At 51.9% G+C, this 18646-nt stretch overlaps 2 non-coding genes across 2 annotated transcripts; both read left to right on the top strand.

Annotated features, from left to right (window-relative positions):
• Positions 1 to 15504: 15504 nt before the first annotated feature.
• Positions 15505 to 17494, top strand: LOC134544432 (small subunit ribosomal RNA). The gene has a single exon (XR_010077755.1). It is a non-coding gene; the product is annotated as a small subunit ribosomal RNA (ribosomal RNA).
• Positions 17495 to 18263: 769 nt separating this feature from the next.
• LOC134544431 (5.8S ribosomal RNA) lies at positions 18264 to 18419 on the top strand. The gene has a single exon (XR_010077754.1). It is a non-coding gene; the product is annotated as a 5.8S ribosomal RNA (ribosomal RNA).
• Positions 18420 to 18646: the final 227 nt, after the last annotated feature.

Below are 18646 nucleotides of genomic sequence, written 5' to 3'. Positions count from 1 at the left end.
GCCTCTGCGGCCGGGAGAACTCTCGGCGCTCGGGCTCCGGGTGTACCCGCGGCAAGGCCCATTTTGTGTTATATAGGGGGTAGTGGTGTCCCGAGGGGGAAAAAATTAACATGTTAAATACTGCTTCCAGGCAATAGGAAAATGTCTCGGCGACGGAACGCACCACTACCCGGCGAATTCCCGCCCCTCGGACTCCGTGCGCCAGCTTGTAAGAGCGAATCGGGACTTGGAAAAAATTTTATCGGGGAGCCAGAAAATTCTCCCGGCGATCAAGGCAATCACCGCCGGGAGAATTTTTTCTAGCTAACCGATTGAAATTTTCAAAGTACCAATTGCCTCGAAAACAACCACGAACGTAAAACAACCACGAACGGAAAACAACCACGAACGACAACAACCACGAACGACAACAACCACGAACGACAACAACCACGAACGGAAAACAACCCCGAACGACAACAACCACGAACGCACAACAACCACGAATGAAAACAACCACGAACGGTAAACAACCACGAACGAAAACAACCACGAACGAAAACCACCTCGTTCGTGGTTGTTCGCCTTGTGGGGCGAATCGGGACATCATGCAAATAGCTGGAGACATTCTCCCGGCGATCGAGGCCTCGGCGCCCGGGAAAAATGCCCGCGCTCGGGCGTTGTGGGCACCCATTGCATGGCCCATTTTGGGTTATATAGGGGGTAGTGGTGTCCCGAGGGGGAAAAAATTAACATGTTAAATACTGCTCCCAGGCAATTGTAAAATGTCTCGGCGACGGAAGGCACCACTACCCGGCATATTTCCGCCCCTCGGACTCCGTGCGCCAGCCTGTAATAGCGAATCGGGACTTAGAAAAAATTCGAGCAGAGAGCCAGAAAATTCTCCCGGCGATGGAGGCCTCCGCGGCCGAGGAAATTGTCATTGGTGATTTTGCATGTTAAATTAACATGTGTATTAACACAGGCTTGGAGAAGCAAGCCTGCGGGACTCTGCAATACATTGAGCGGGGAGCCAGAAAATTCTGGCGGCGACCGAGGCCTCCGCGGCCGGGAGAACTCTCGGCGCTCGGGCTCCGCGTCTACACATGGGGAGCGGGCAGCCAGAAAATTCTGGCGGCGACCGAGGCCTCCGCGGCCGAGGAAATGGTCCTTGGTGATTTTACATGTTAAATTAACATGTGTATTAACACAGGCTGGGAGAAGCAAGCCTGCGGGTCGCTGCAATATATTGAGCGGGGAGCCAGAAATTTCTGGCGGCGACCGAGGCCTCCGCGGCCGGGGAAATAATCCTCGGTAATTTTACATGTTAAATTAACATGTGTATTAACACAGGCTTGGAGAAGCAAGCCTGCGGGACTCTGCAATACATTGAGCGGGGAGCCAGAAATTTCTGGCGGCGACCGAGGCCTCTGCGGCCGGGATAATAATCCTTGGTAATTTTACATGTTAAATTAACATGTGTATTAACACAGGCTGGGAGAACTAGGCATTCTGGACTTTGAAAAATTTCGAGCAGGGGCCGGAGAAATTCTCCCGGCGACCGAGGCCTCCGCGGCCGGGAGAACTCTCGGCGCTCGGGCAGCGCGTCTACCCATGGGGAGCGGGCAGCCAGAAAATTCTGGCGGCGACCGAGGCCTCCGCGGCCGAGGAAAAGGTCATTGGTAATATTACATGTTAAATTAACATGTGTATTAACACATGCTGGGAGAAGCAGGCATTCTGGACTTTGAAAAATTTCGAGCAGGGGCCGGAGAAATTCTCCCGGCGACCGAGGCCTCCGCGGCCGGGAGAACTCTCGGCGCTCGGGCTCCGCGTCTACCAATGGGGAGCGGGCAGCCAGAAAATTCTGGCGGCGACCGAGGCCTCCGCGGCCGAGGAAATGGTCCTTGTTGATTTTACATGTTAAATTAACATGTGTATTAACACAGGCTGGGAGAAGCAAGCCTGCGGGACTCTGCAATACATTGAGCGGGGAGCCAGAAAATTCTGGCGGCGACCGAGGCCTCCGCGGCCGAGGAAATGGTCCTCAATGATTTTACATGTTAAATTATCATGTGTATTAACACAGGCTGGGAGAAGCAAGCCTGCGGGACTCTGCAATACATTGAGCGGGGAGCCAGAAAATTCTGGCGGCGACCGAGGCCTCCGCGGCCGGGGAAATAATCCTCGGTAATTTTACATGTTAAATTAACATGTGTATTAACACAGGCTGGGAGAAGCAGGCATTCTGGACTTTGAAAAATTTCGAGCAGGGGCCGGAGAAATTCTCCCGGCGACCGAGGCCTCCGCGGCCGGGAGAACTTCGGCGCTCGGGCTCCGCGTGTACCCGCCGCAAGGCCCATTTTGGGTTATATAGGGGGTAGTGGTGTCTCTGGAGGGAAAAAATACACGGTAAATATTGCAGCCAGAGCCTATGGCAATCTGTTGGCGACCGAGGCCTCCACACGCCGGCAAATTTTCGGCTCTCGGACTGTGTGTATTCCACTGGAGACAGGCCTGCGGGACTCTGTAATATATTGAGCCGGGAGCCAGAAAATTCTGGCGGCGACCGAGGCCTCCGCGGCCGGGGAAATAATCCTCGGTAATTTTACATGTTAAATTAACATGTGTATTAACACAGGCTGGGAGAAGCAAGCCTGCGGGTCGCTGCAATATATTGAGCGGGGAGCCAGAAAATTCTGGCGGCGACCGAGGCCTCCGCGGCCGGGGAAATAATCCTCGGTAATTTTACATGTTAAATTAACATGTGTATTAACACAGGCTTGGAGAAGCAAGCCTGCGGGACTCTGCAATACATTGAGCGGGGAGCCAGAAAATTCTGGCGGCGACCGCGGCCTCTGCGGCCAGGGAAATAATCCTCGGTAATTTTACATGTTAAATAACCATGTGTATTAACACAGGCTGGGAGAAGCAAGCATGCGGGACTCTGCAATATATTGAGCAGGGAGCCAGAAAATTCTGGCTGCGACCGAGGCCTCTGCGGCCGAGGAAATGGTCATTGGTAATTTTACATGTTAAATTAACATGTGTTTTAACACAGGCTGGGAGATGCAGGCATTCTGGACTTAGAAAAATTTCGAGCAGGGGCCCGAGAAATTCTCCCGGCGACCGAGGCCTCTGCGGCCGGGAGAACTCTCGAAAACCACCTCGTTCGTGGTTGTTTGCCGTGCGGGGCGAATCGGGAAATCTAGCAAATAGCTGAAGACATTCTCCCGGCGATGGAGGCCTCGGCGGCCGGGAAAAACGCCCGCGCTCGGGCGTTGCGCGCCCCCTTGGCAAGGCCCATTTTGGGTTATATAGGGGGTAGTGGTGTCCCGAGGGGAAAAAAATTAACATGTTAAATACTGCTCCCAGGCAATTGTAAAATGTCTCGGCGACGGAAGGCACCACTACCCGGCATATTTACGCCCCTCGGACTCCGTGCGCCAGCCTGTAATAGCGAATCGGGACTTAGAAAAAAAATTCGAGCAGGGAGCCAGAACATTTTCCCGGCGATCGAGGCCTCCGCGGCCGAGGAATTTGTCATTGGTGATTTTGCATGTTAAATTAACATGTGTATTAACACAGGCTTGGAGAAGCAAGCCTGCGGGACTCTGCAATACATTGAGCGGGCAGCCAGAAAATTCTGGCGGCGACCGTGGCCTCCGCGGCCGGGGAAATAATCCTCTGTAATTTTACATGTTAAATTAACATGTGTATTAACACAGGCTTGGAGAAGCAAGCCTGCGGGACTCTGCAATACATTGAGCGGGGAGCCAGAAATTTCTGGCGGCGACCGAGGCCTCTGCGGCCGGGATAATAATCCTTGGTAATTTTACATGTTAAATTAACATGTGTATTAACACAGGCTGGGAGAACTAGGCATTCTGGACTTTGAAAAATTTCGAGCAGGGGCCGGAGAAATTCTCCCGGCGACCGAGGCCTCCGCGGCCGGGAGAACTCTCGGCGCTCGGGCTCCGCGTCTACCCATGGGGAGCGGGCAGCCAGAAAATTCTGGCGGCGACCGAGGCCTCCGCGGCCGAGGAAAAGGTCATTGGTAATATTACATGTTAAATTAACATGTGTATTAACACATGCTGGGAGAAGCAGGCATTCTGGACTTTGAAAAATTTCGAGCAGGGGCCGGAGAAATTCTCCCGGCGACCGAGGCCTCCGCGGCCGGGAGAACTCTCGGCGCTCGGGCTCCGCGTCTACCCTTGGGGAGCGGGCAGCCAGAAAATTCTGGCGGCGACCGAGGCCTCCGCGGCCGAGGAAATGGTCCTTGGTGATTTTACATGTTAAATTAACATGTGTATTAACACAGGCTGGGAGAAGCAGGCATTCTGGACTTTGGAAAATTTCGAGCAGGGGCCGGAGAAAATCTCCCGGCGACCGAGGCCTCTGCGGCCGGGAGAACTCTCGGCGCTCGGGCTCCGGGTGTACCCGCGGCAAGGCCCATTTTGTGTTATATAGGGGGTAGTGGTGTCCCGAGGGGGAAAAAATTAACATGTTAAATACTGCTTCCAGGCAATAGGAAAATGTCTCGGCGACGGAACACACCACTACCCGGCGAATTCCCGCCCCTCGGACTCCGTGCGCCAGCTAGTAAGAGCGAATCGGGACTTGGAAAAAATTTTATCGGGGAGCCAGAAAATTCTCCCGGCGATCAAGGCAATCACCGCCGGGAGAATTTTTTCTAGCTAACCGATTGAAATTTTCAAAGTACCAATTGCCTCGAAAACAACCACGAACGTAAAACAACCACGAACGGAAAACAACCACGAACGACAACAACCACGAACGACAACAACCACGAACGACAACAACCACGAACGGAAAACAACCCCGAACGACAACAACCACGAACGCACAACAACCACGAATGAAAACAACCACGAACAGTAAACAACCACGAACGAAAACAACCACGAACGAAAACCACCTCGTTCGTGGTTGTTCGCCTTGTGGGGCGAATCGGGACATCATGCAAATAGCTGGAGACATTCTCCCGGCGATCGAGGCCTCGGCGCCCGGGAAAAATGCCCGCGCTCGGGCGTTGTGGGCACCCATTGCATGGCCCATTTTGGGTTATATAGGGGGTAGTGGTGTCCCGAGGGGGAAAAAATTAACATGTTAAATACTGCTCCCAGGCAATTGTAAAATGTCTCGGCGACGGAAGGCACCACTACCCGGCATATTTCCGCCCCTCGGACTCCGTGCGCCAGCCTGTAATAGCGAATCGGGACTTAGAAAAAATTCGAGCAGAGAGCCAGAAAATTCTCCCGGCGATGGAGGCCTCCGCGGCCGAGGAAATTGTCATTGGTGATTTTGCATGTTAAATTAACATGTGTATTAACACAGGCTTGGAGAAGCAAGCCTGCGGGACTCTGCAATACATTGAGCGGGGAGCCAGAAAATTCTGGCGGCGACCGAGGCCTCCGCGGCCGGGAGAACTCTCGGCGCTCGGGCTCCGCGTCTACACATGGGGAGCGGGCAGCCAGAAAATTCTGGCGGCGACCGAGGCCTCCGCGGCCGAGGAAATGGTCCTTGGTGATTTTACATGTTAAATTAACATGTGTATTAACACAGGCTGGGAGAAGCAAGCCTGCGGGTCGCTGCAATATATTGAGCGGGGAGCCAGAAATTTCTGGCGGCGATCGAGGCCTCCGCGGCCGGGGAAATAATCCTCGGTAATTTTACATGTTAAATTAACATGTGTATTAACACAGGCTTGGAGAAGCAAGCCTGCGGGTCTCTGCAATACATTGAGCGGGGAGCCAGAAATTTCTGGCGGCGACCGAGGCCTCTGCGGCCGGGATAATAATCCTTGGTAATTTTACATGTTAAATTAACATGTGTATTAACACAGGCTGGGAGAACTAGGCATTCTGGACTTTGAAAAATTTCGAGCAGGGGCCAGAGAAATTCTCCCGGCGACAGAGGCCTCCGCGGCCGGGAGAAATCTCGGCGCTCGGGCAGCGCGTCTACCCATGGGGAGCGGGCAGCCAGAAAATTCTGGCGGCGACCGAGGCCTCCGCGGACGAGGAAAAGGTCATTGGTAATATTACATGTTAAATTAACATGTGTATTAACACATGCTGGGAGAAGCAGGCATTCTGGACTTTGAAAAATTTCGAGCAGGGGCCGGAGAAATTCTCCCGGCGACCGAGGCCTCCGCGGCCGGGAGAACTCTCGGCGCTCGGGCTCCGCGTCTACCAATGGGGAGCGGGCAGCCAGAAAATTCTGGCGGCGACCGAGGCCTCCGCGGCCGAGGAAATGGTCCTTGTTGATTTTACATGTTAAATTAACATGTGTATTAACACAGGCTGGGAGAAGCAAGCCTGCGGGACTCTGCAATACATTGAGCGGGGAGCCAGAAAATTCTGGCGGCGACCGAGGCCTCCGCGGCCGAGGAAATGGTCCTCAATGATTTTACATGTTAAATTAACATGTGTATTAACACAGGCTGGGAGAAGCAAGCCTGCGGGACTCTGCAATACATTGAGCGGGGAGCCAGAAAATTCTGGCGGCGACCGAGGCCTCCGCGGCCGGGGAAATAATCCTCGGTAATTTTACATGTTAAATTAACATGTGTATTAACACAGGCTGGGAGAAGCAGGCATTCTGGACTTTGAAAAATTTCGAGCAGGGGCCGGAGAAATTCTCCCGGCGACCGAGGCCTCCGCGGCCGGGAGAACTTCGGCGCTCGGGCTCCGCGTGTACACGCCGCAAGGCCCATTTTGGGTTATATAGGGGGTAGTGGTGTCTCTGGAGGGAAAAAATACACGGTAAATATTGCAGCCAGAGCCTATGGCAATCTGTTGGCGACCGAGGCCTCCACACCCCGGCAAATTTTCGGCTCTCGGACTGTGTGTATTCCACTGGAGACAGGCCTGCGGGACTCTGTAATATATTGAGCCGGGAGCCAGAAAATTCTGGCGGCGACCGAAGCCTCCGCGGCCGGGGAAATAATCCTCGGTAATTTTACATGTTAAATTAACATGTGTATTAACACAGGCTGGGAGAAGCAAGCCTGCGGGTCGCTGCAATATATTGAGCGGGGAGCCAGAAAATTCTGGCGGCGACCGAGGCCTCCGCGGCCGGGGAAATAATCCTCGGTAATTTTACATGTTAAATTAACATGTGTATTAACACAGGCTTGGAGAAGCAAGCCTGCGGGACTCTGCAATACATTGAGCGGGGAGCCAGAAAATTCTGGCGGCGACCGCGGCCTCTGCGGCCAGGGAAATAATCCTCGGTAATTTTACATGTTAAATAACCATGTGTATTAACACAGGCTGGGAGAAGCAAGCATGCGGGACTCTGCAATATATTGAGCAGGGAGCCAGAAAATTCTGGCTGCGACCGAGGCCTCTGCGGCCGAGGAAATGGTCATTGGTAATTTTACATGTTAAATTAACATGTGTTTTAACACAGGCTGGGAGATGCAGGCATTCTGGACTTAGAAAAATTTCGAGCAGGGGCCCGAGAAATTCTCCCGGCGACCGAGGCCTCCGCGGCCGGGAGAACTCTCGAAAACCACCTCGTTCGTGGTTGTTTGCCGTGCGGGGCGAATCGGGAAATCTAGCAAATAGCTGAAGACATTCTCCCGGCGATGGAGGCCTCGGCGGCCGGGAAAAACGCCCGCGCTCGGGCGTTGCGCGCCCCCTTGGCAAGGCCCATTTTGGGTTATATAGGGGGTAGTGGTGTCCCGAGGGGAAAAAATTAACATGTTAAATACTGCTCCCAGGCAATTGTAAAATGTCTCGGCGACGGAAGGCACCACTACCCGGCATATTTACGCCCCTCGGACTCCGTGCGCCAGCCTGTAATAGCGAATCGGGACTTAGAAAAAAAATTCGAGCAGGGAGCCAGAACATTTTCCCGGCGATCGAGGCCTCCGCGGCCGAGGAATTTGTCATTGGTGATTTTGCATGTTAAATTAACATGTGTATTAACACAGGCTTGGAGAAGCAAGCCTGCGGGACTCTGCAATACATTGAGCGGGCAGCCAGAAAATTCTGGCGGCGACCGAGGCCTCCGCGGCCGGGGAAATAATCCTCTGTAATTTTACATGTTAAATTAACATGTGTATTAACACAGGCTTGGAGAAGCAAGCCTGCGGGACGCTGCAATACATTGAGCGGGGAGCCAGAAATTTCTGGCGGCGACCGAGGCCTCTGCGGCCGGGATAATAATCCTTGGTAATTTTACATGTTAAATTAACATGTGTATTAACACAGGCTGGGAGAACTAGGCATTCTAGACTTTGAAAAATTTCGAGCAGGGGCCGGAGAAATTCTCCCGGCGACCGAGGCCATCCGCGGCCGGGAGAACTCTCGGCGCTCGGGCTCCGCGTCTACCCATGGGGAGCGGGAAGCCAGAAAATTCTGGCGGCGACCGAGGCCTCCGCGGCCGAGGAAATGGTCCTTGGTGATTTTACATGTTAAATTAACATGTGTATTAACACAGGCTGGGAAAAGCAAGCCTGCGGGACTCTGCAATATATTGAGCGGGGAGCCAGAAAATTCTGGCGGCGACCGAGGCCTCCACGGCCGGGGAAATAATCCTCGGTAATTTAACATGTTAAATTAACATGTGTATTAACACAGGCTTGGAGAAGCATGCCTGCGGGACTCTGCAATACATTGAGCGGGGAGCCAGAAAATTCTGGCGGCGACCGAGGCCTCTGCGGCCGAGGAAATGGTCATTGGTAATTTTACATGTTAAATTAACATGTGTATTAACACAGGCTGGGAAAAGCAAGCCTGCGGGACTCTGCAATATATTGAGCGGGGAGCCAGAAAATTCTGGCGGCGACCGAGGCCTCCACGGCCGGGGAAATAATCCTCGGTAATTTAACATGTTAAATTAACATGTGTATTAACACAGGCTGGGAGAAGCAGGCATTCTGGACTTTGAAAAATTTCGAGCAGGGGCCGGAGAAATTCTCCCGGCGACCGAGGCCTCCGCGGCCGGGAGAACACTCGGCGCTCGGGCTCCGCGTGTACCCGCGGCAAGGCCCATGTTGGGTTATATAGGGGGTAGTGGTGTCCCGAGGGGGAAAAAATTAACATGTTAAATACAGCTTCCAGGCAATAGAAAAATGTCTCGGCGACGGAAGGCACCACTACCCGGCGAATTCCCGCCCCTCTGACTCCGTGCGCCAGCCTGTAATAGCGAATCGGGACTTAGAAAAAATTCGAGCAGGGAGCCAGACAATTCTGTCGGCGACCGAGGCCTCCGTGGCCGGGGAAATAATCCTCGGTAATTTTACATGTTAAATTAACATGTGTATTAACACAGGCTTGGAGAACCAAGCCTGCGGGACTCTGCAATACATTGAGCGGGGAGCCAGAAAATTCTGGCGGCGACCGAGGCCTCCGCGGCCGGGGAAATAATCCTCGGTAATTTTACATGTTAAATTAACATGTGTATTAACACAGGCTTGGAGAACCAAGCCTGCGGGACTCTGCAATACATTGAGAGGTGAGCCAGAAAATTCTGGCGGCGACCGAGGCCTCCGCGGCCGAGGAAATGGTCCTCGGTGATTTTACATGTTAAATTAACATGTGTATTAACACAGGCTGGGAGAAGCAAGCCTGCGGGACTCTGCAATATATTGAGCGGGGAGCCAGAAAATTCTGGCGGCGACCGAGGCCTCCACGGCCGGGGAAATAATCCTCGATAATTTAACATGTTAAATTAACATGTGTATTAACACAGGCTGGGAGAAGCAGGCATTCTGGACTTTGAAAAATTTCGAGCAGGGGCCGGAGAAATTCTCCCGGCGACCGAGGCCTCCGCGGCCGGGAGAACTTCGGCGCTCGGGCTCTGCGTGTACCCACCGCAAGGCCTATTTTGGGTTTTATAGGGGGTAGTGGTGTCTCTGGAGGGAAAAAATACACGGTAAATATTGCAGCCAGAGCCTATGGCAATCTGTTGGCGACCGAGGCCTCCACACCCCGGCAAATTTTCGGCTCTCGGACTGTGTGTATTCCACTGGAGACAGGCCTGCGGGACTCTGTAATATATTGAGCCGGGAGCCAGAAAATTCTGGCGGCGACCGAGGCCTCCGCGGCCGAGGAAAAGGTCATTGGTAAAATTACATGTTAAATTAACATGTGTATTAACACAGGCTGGGAGAAGCAGGCATTCTGGACTTAGAAAAATTTCGAGCAGGGGCCCGAGAAATTCTCCCGGCTACGAGGCCTCCGCGGCCGGGAGAACTCTCGGCGCTCGGGCTCCGCGTCTACACATGGGGAGCGGGCAGCCAGAAAATTCTGGCGGCGACCGAGGCCTCCGCGGCCGAGGAAATGGTCCTTGGTGATTTTACATGTTAAATTAACATGTGTATTAACACAGGCTGGGAGAAGCAAGCCTGCGGGTCGCTGCAATATATTGAGCGGGGAGCCAGAAATTTCTGGCGGCGACCGAGGCCTCCGCGGCCGGGGAAATAATCCTCGGTAATTTTACATGTTAAATTAACATGTGTATTAACACAGGCTTGGAGAAGCAAGCATGCGGGACTCTGCAATATATTGAGCAGGGAGCCAGAAAATTCTGGCTGCGACCGAGGCCTCTGCGGCCGAGGAAATGGTCATTGGTAATTTTACATGTTAAATTAACATGTGTTTTAACACAGGCTGGGAGATGCAGGCATTCTGGACTTAGAAAAATTTCGAGCAGGGGCCAGGGAAATTCTCCCTGCGACCGAGGCCTCCGCGGCCGGGAGAACTCTCGAAAACCACCTCGTTCGTGGTTGTTTGTCGTGCGGGGCGAATCGGGAAATCTAGCAAATAGCTGAAGACATTCTCCCGGCGATGGAGGTCTCGGCGGCCGGGAAAAACGCCCGCGCTCGGGCGTTGCGCGCCCCCTTGGCAAGGCCCATTTTGCGTTATATAGGGGGTAGTGGTGTCACGAGGGGAAAAAATTAACATGTTAAATACTGCTCCCAGGCAATTGTAAAATGTCTCGGCGACGGAAGGCACCACTACCCGGCATATTTACGCCCCTCGGACTCCGTGCGCCAGCCTGTAATAGCGAATCGGGACTTAGAAAAAAAATTCGAGCAGGGAGCCAGAACATTTTCCCGGCGATCGAGGCCTCCGCGGCCGAGGAATTTGTCATTGGTGATTTTGCATGTTAAATTAACATGTGTATTAACACAGGCTTGGAGAAGCAAGCCTGCGGGACTCTGCAATACATTGAGCGGGCAGCCAGAAAATTCTGGCGGCGACCGAGGCCTCCGCGGCCGGGGAAATAATCCTCTGTAATTTTACATGTTAAATTAACATGTGTATTAACACAGGCTTGGAGAAGCAAGCCTGCGGGACTCTGCAATACATTGAGCGGGGAGCCAGAAATTTCTGGCGGCGACCGAGGCCTCTGCGGCCGGGATAATAATCCTTGGTAATTTTACATGTTAAATTAACATGTGTATTAACACAGGCTGGGAGAACTAGGCATTCTGGACTTTGAAAAATTTCGAGCAGGGGCCGGAGAAATTCTCCCGGCGACCGAGGCCTCCGCGGCCGGGAGAACTCTCGGCGCTCGGGCTCCGCGTCTACCCATGGGGAGCGGGCAGCCAGAAAATTCTGGCGGCGACCGAGGCCTCCGCGGCCGAGGAAAAGGTCATTGGTAATATTACATGTTAAATTAACATGTGTATTAACACATGCTGGGAGAAGCAGGCATTCTGGACTTTGAAAAATTTCGAGCAGGGGCCGGAGAAATTCTCCCGGCGACCGAGGCCTCCGCGGCCGGGAGAACTCTCGGCGCTTGGGCAGCGCGTCTACCCATGGGGAGCGGGCAGCCAGAAAATTCTGGCGGTGACCGAGGCCTCCGCGGCCGAGGAAATGGTCCTTGGTGATTTTACATGTTAAATTAACATGTGTATTAACACAGGCTGGGAGAAGCAGGCATTCTGGACTTAGAAAAATTTCGAGCAGGGGCCGTTGAAATTCTCCCGGCGACCGAGGCCTCCGCGGCCGGGAGAACTCTCGGCGCTCGGGCTCCGCGTGTACACGCGTCAAGGCCCATTTTGGGTTATATAGGGTGTAGTGGTGTCTCTGGAGGGAAAAAATACACGGTAAATATTGCAGCCAGAGCCTATGGCAATCTGTTGGCGACCGAGGCCTCCACACCCCGGCAAATTTTCGGCTCTCGGACTGTGTGTATTCCACTGGAGACAGGCCTGCGGGACTGTGCAGTATATTGAGCGGGGAGCCAGGAAAATCTCCCGGCGACCGAGGCCTCCGCGGCCGAGGAAATGGTAATTGGTGGTTTTGCATGTAAAATTAACATGTGTATTAACACAAGCTGGGATGAGAGGAATTTGGCGGCGACCGAGGCCTCCTCACCCCGGCAAAATATCAGCTACCGGGCTCTGCATATTCCTACAGAAGCAGGCCTGCAGGACTCTGCAATATATTGAGCGGGAACCAGAAAATTCTGGCGGCGACCGAGGCCTCCGCGGCCGAGGAAAATTGTCATTGGTGGTTTGCATGTAAAATTAACATGTGTATTAACACAAGCTGTGACCAGAGGAATTTGGCGGCGACCGGGGCCTCCACACCCCGGCAAAATATCAGCTACCGGGCTCTGCTTATTCACATTCAAGCAGGCATTAGGGACTCTGAAAAGTTTCGGGCGGGGAGCCAGAAAATTCTCCCGGCCACAGAGCCCTCCCTCCCGAGAGTCTGTGTAAATGCCTGTTATACAGGCCCCATGAATTCCAGCCTTATAGGTTATTTTAAGTCTCCGTTCGTGGTTGTTCGTAAACAACTGCGATTCGGGATTTTGACCTATTTCCTATGATCATGTTCCCGGAAGTTAGCCAGCCTCTTTCAGTCAAAATCTCATATTTTGGGTACCTTTGTGAACCCATCGATAGGCCCATTTTGGGTATATTAGGGGGACATGCAATCGGGAAAAATTGGAATTATTTGCAATATGGAAAGAATATGTACATAAATGAAAAGGGAGTCCCCCCGAGTTTTCTCGCCCTATATATATTGCAAAAATATCCAATTAATTATTGTGGAACCTGTAGCACCTTTCTATGAAGCAGAATTAACATTACAGAACGGTTTGAATGCTACCACCTCAGTTTCTCTACAATGCATTGGATTTCAAAGAGGTGAATTACTGTGGATGGTACTGTTGTATGGCTAACAAATCGTCTGGGAAACAATGCAGAATTAAATTAAGAAGGTTGTATGTTTTCTGTTACATGGTGGAGGTGCCCTCTAGTACACAGTAAAATGTTTTGTGGACTGCAGCTCCTTGAGGAATTAATTCAGTATGGGTCTTGTAGTGGTCTGAAAGTGGATGATGAAAAAGAATGTATAATGGTATTCAGAGCACCTCGCGGTGAAGCGGACATGCTACCTCAAAATGCTTGATTGATTCATGCCCAGTTCCCCCAAGAAGCGGTACATTGAAAAAATTGATTTACTTTGTGGATGATACTAGCAAATACTATCCGCTGGGGGAAGTAAGCAGAAATTTGGTGGTCGTATGTTTGTTACATGGTAGAGGTGCTTTCTAGTACACAATGAAATGCTTGGTGTACCGCTGCTCCTTGAAGAATTAATTCCATATGGGTCTAGCCGTGGTCTTAACTGTGAACACGAAGAACTATCTAAAGTGGCCTATCTGTCTGAACTGCAATACACAAGCTGCGAGCCAATGCTATACCTTTCTCAGGTAACGAGCTCTTGTGCGGCGATTCGATTGGATGCGAAATGGTGGGGAACGCGTGTCCGGTCGTCTTAACCAAGTAATGGTTCCCCTCTGTTAACAATGAAATGTTTGATGGATCGCAGCTCCCTGAGAGACAAGTTTCAAAGGGGTTAGTCGCGGTCTTCAATCCTGGCCAAGGTGCAGTCACCATCTATAAGAGATACCTGCTTTACTGAAGGGTAGCAAGAGTTCCCTTGCCCGCATGTTGCTCCGTGGGGGTATATCAGTATAAAGGTAGAAGAAGCCATGATCGGAGCTTCGGTGGATGAGATTGGCGGAGAAGACATGTTCTTGTCTATCTGGTAGATCAGGGGGGTGGCAGCTGATCCGGAGAAAGCAAGCGGACTCCCGATGTTCCGTCGACTCCCAATGTACACTTGAAACATGCACATTTGGGTGGCGAGGGGGCGTTGTGGCCATCCGAAAACATGTCTTCATCTCTCTTATTGGTGGACCGCTGCTCCTTGAAGAATTAATTCCATATGGGTCTAGTCTTGGTGATAACTGTGAACACTAAGAACTATCTAAAGTGGCCTATCTGTCTGAACTGCAATACACTAGCTGCGAGCCAATGCTATACCTTTCTTAGGTAACGAGCTCTTGTGCGGCAATTCGATTGGATGCGAAATGGTGGGGAACGCGTGTCCTATCGTCTTAACCAAGTAATGGTTCCCCTCTGTTAACAATGAAATGTTTGATGGATCGCAGCTCCCTGAGAGACAAGTTTCAAAGGGGTTAGTCGCGGTCTTCAATCCTGGCCAAGGTGCAGTCACCATCTATAAGAGATACCTGCTTTACTGAAGGGTAGCAAGAGTTCCCTTGCCCGCATGTTGCTCCGTGGGGGTATATCAGTATAAAGGTAGAAGAAGCCATGATCGGAGCTTCGGTGGATGAGATTGGTGGAGAAGACATGTTCTTGTCTATCTGGTAGATCAGGGGGGTGGCAGCTGATCCGGAGAAAGCAAGCGGACTCCCGATGTTCCGTCGACTCCCAATGTACACTTAAAACATGCACATTTGGGTGGCGAGGGGGCGTTGTGGCCATCCGAAAACATGTCTTCATCTCTCTTATTGGTGGACCGCTGCTCCTTGAAGAATTAAATCCATATGGGTCTAGTCTTGGTGATAACTGTGAACACTAAGAACTATCTAAAGTGGCCTATCTGTCTGAACTGCAATACACTAGCTGCGAGCCAATGCTATACCTTTCTCAGGTAACGAGCTCTTGTGCGGCAATTCGATTGGATGCGAAATGGTGGGGAACGCGTGTCCTATCGTCTTAACCAAGTAATGGTTCCCCTCTGTTAACAATGAAATGTTTGATGGATCGCAGCTCCCTGAGAGACAAGTTTCAAAGGGGTTAGTCGCGGTCTTCAGCCCTGGCCAAAGGTGTTTAGAAATGAATACTTTTCGGACCAGTGGGCAAATTAGTTCACAGCGAGCCCACGGGCCAACGGTCTGCTCCCGCAGTGGGCCGCGCCCGAATGTGGGCACCGATCATATAATTTGAAATCCACTCGCCAAGTACCATGCGAGTTTCTAAGAGCGCGATATATTCGCCAGTGAAAGCCTTGGAAGTTTGGCCTCGCCTACTCCCTAGGAAAATTAATTAGAGATGGAAGGAAAGACTTTGCAATTGCAAAGCGGGTGTCGATATTGGGAAGTCGCCCCCGTACTTGTTGATACAGAAGGAAAAAAAAATGTACATCATAAGATTCGGACCCGGTGCTCTGCGGACCCGGGAGGTTCCTCCGAACGAAAAAAAAAGCTGCTAGCAGCTCCCTGGTTGATCCTGCCAGTAGTCATATGCTTGTCTCAAAGATTAAGCCATGCATGTCTAAGTGCAAGCCAAAATAAGGTGAAACCGCGAATGGCTCATTAAATCAGTTATGGTTCCTTAGATCGTACCACATGACTTGGATAACTGTGGTAATTCTAGAGCTAATACATGCTGAACTGAGTCCCGACCAGAAATGGGAGGGATGCTTTTATTAGATCAAAACCAATCGGCGTGGCTCGTCTGCGTCCGTTTGCTTTGGTGACTCTGGATAACTTTGTGCTGATCGCACGGTCTCCGTACCGGCGACGCATCTTTCAAATGTCTGCCTTATCAACTGTCGATGGTAGGTTCTGCGCCTACCATGGTTGTAACGGGTAACGGGGAATCAGGGTTCGATTCCGGAGAGGGAGCCTGAGAAACGGCTACCACATCCAAGGAAGGCAGCAGGCGCGCAAATTACCCACTCCCGGCACGGGGAGGTAGTGACGAAAAATAACGATACGGGACTCATCCGAGGCCCCGTAATCGGAATGAGAACACTTTAAACCCTTTAACGAGTATCCATTGGAGGGCAAGTCTGGTGCCAGCAGCCGCGGTAATTCCAGCTCCAATAGCGTATATTAAAGTTGTTGCGGTTAAAAAGCTCGTAGTTGGACTTGTGTCCCACGCTGTCGGTTCACACGTTCGTCGGTGTCTAACTGGCATGCCCGTGCGGACGTCCTGCCGGTGGATGCGGTCGGCCGCGGCAAGCCCCTTCCCTCGGGCGTTCGCCCCTCCTCTCGTAACCTCTTCGCGGAGGCCGGGTTGGATGCGGGTGTTTCGTCCCGGGGTGCATGCTTGGGCCCCGCGCGTCGGCGGTCCGATGCAATCCTACCGCGGTGCTCTTCACCGAGTGTCGAGGTGGGCCGGCACGTTTACTTTGAACAAATTAGAGTGCTCAAAGCAGGCAGTGTTTCGCCTGAATATTGTGTGCATGGAATAATGGAATAGGACCTCGGTTCTATTTTGTTGGTTTTCGGAACCCGAGGTAATGATTAACAGGGACAAACGGGGGCATTCGTATTGCGACGTTAGAGGTGAAATTCTTGGATCGTCGCAAGACGAACCTAAGCGAAAGCATTTGCCATGTGTGTTTTCATTAATCAAGAACGAAAGTTAGAGGTTCGAAGGCGATCAGATACCGCCCTAGTTCTAACCATAAACGATGCCAGCTAGCGATCCGCCGAAGTTCCTCCGATGACTCGGCGGGCAGCTTCCGGGAAACCAAAGCTTTTGGGTTCCGGGGGAAGTATGGTTGCAAAGCTGAAACTTAAAGGAATTGACGGAAGGGCACCACCAGGAGTGGAGCCTGCGGCTTAATTTGACTCAACACGGGAAACCTCACCAGGCCCGGACACCGGAAGGATTGACAGATTGAGAGCTCTTTCTTGATTCGGTGGGTGGTGGTGCATGGCCGTTCTTAGTTGGTGGAGCGATTTGTCTGGTTAATTCCGATAACGAACGAGACTCTGGCCTGCTAACTAGTCGCTTCCGGTATCCCTTCGTGCTACCGGCGACAAATGATCTTCTTAGAGGGACAGGCGGCTTCTAGCCGCACGAGATTGAGCAATAACAGGTCTGTGATGCCCTTAGATGTTCTGGGCCGCACGCGCGCTACACTGAAGGAATCAGCGTGTCCTCCTAGCCCGAAAGGGCCGGGTAACCCGTTGAACCTCCTTCGTGCTAGGGATTGGGGCTTGCAATTGTACCCCATGAACGAGGAATTCCCAGTAAGCGCGAGTCATAAGCTCGCGTTGATTACGTCCCTGCCCTTTGTACACACCGCCCGTCGCTACTACCGATTGAATGATTTAGTGAGGTCTTCAGACCGGTGCGCGACGGCTCTTCGCGAGCCGCTGATGTTGCTGGAAAGATGACCAAACTTGATCATTTAGAGGAAGTAAAAGTCGTAACAAGGTTTCCGTAGGTGAACCTGCGGAAGGATCATTAACGGCCATGGAGAAAATGAGGCTGGATCACATTTGAACGGAAGGTGGCCTCTGGCCTTGCGCCCTATGACCCGATAGGTCCCGACTCTCCATTGCCTGGAAATCCTTACATTGGAATCGAGGCGGATTTCTAAGGCAGTGGAGGCGACCCTGCTAGGTTGCCAGGGACCGAGGAACAAGGGTGTGGCCTGGTGGTCCAATGTGGATCTTTTCTTGTGCCTTCGCATCATCGGTGGCACAAAAAAAAATATGTATGGATGTTGGTCGTGGCGCCCTGAGAATTATATTCTACGGGGCAGGTCACAGCCATGAGAAAATAAAAAAGTGAAATAACGCACTTCTGGCTGGAACAAAAAATTGACAATAAAGGGAAAGCCTGAGTGTCGGAGAAATGTTGTCAGTCCACTGGTGATGAGCTGGTAGAAGGATTATCCTTGCTGAAGGAACCAAACCGTCTGCGGGAGATCGTGACGGGGCTTGACCATGGTCTTAGGCGACGAGGGAGCAAATGCTAGCTTTGCCAACCCTTGTTTGTAAGACTGTGCTTGCCAATGGTTTTTTTTTCTGTAGTGAGAACTCGCAGATTTCCTGTGGGCGGCAGGTTACTGCGTAGTGCATGTCGGTCGTGGCCCCCTGAGAATTATATTCTACGGGGCAGGTCACAGCCATAAGATGAAGTTGTGAAAGAATGCACTACTGGATTGATGTCTTGATAACAATGTGATAGGCCTTGCGGGAAACCGCGAGGCCTGAGAAAAAAATATTCTGACAACCCTGAACGGTGGATCACTTGGCTCGTGGGTCGATGAAGGGCGCTGCAAACTGCGCGTCGTCGTGTGAACTGCAGGACACATGAACATCGACATTTTGAACGCACATTGCGGTCCATGGGATTCCATTCCCGGACCACACCCGTCTGAGGGTCCAATTCTCTATAAAACAAAGAAGTGTTCTTTTCAAAAGAATCTCCTGAGTGTGGAAACACTTCTGCCATCATTGGTTTACTGAGGCAGAGCTTGTAGACATCCCTGGATTGTCTCGCCCGCGCCAAAAATTGACCAGCAGGTGCGGTGTGTCTCCCGCTCATTGTGAGAGTTCGCGGATGCCAGTCTGCGTCTCTTTAAAACTGAGAGAGGATGTGAAGTTATTTTCC

This window comes from Bacillus rossius, unplaced genomic scaffold, assembly GCF_032445375.1.
Source record: "Bacillus rossius redtenbacheri isolate Brsri unplaced genomic scaffold, Brsri_v3 Brsri_v3_scf386, whole genome shotgun sequence".
NCBI classification, from domain to species: Eukaryota; Metazoa; Arthropoda; class Insecta; order Phasmatodea; family Bacillidae; genus Bacillus; species Bacillus rossius.
Note: the sequence above shows the minus strand (reverse complement) of the source record. Positions and strands in the feature narration are given on the sequence as shown.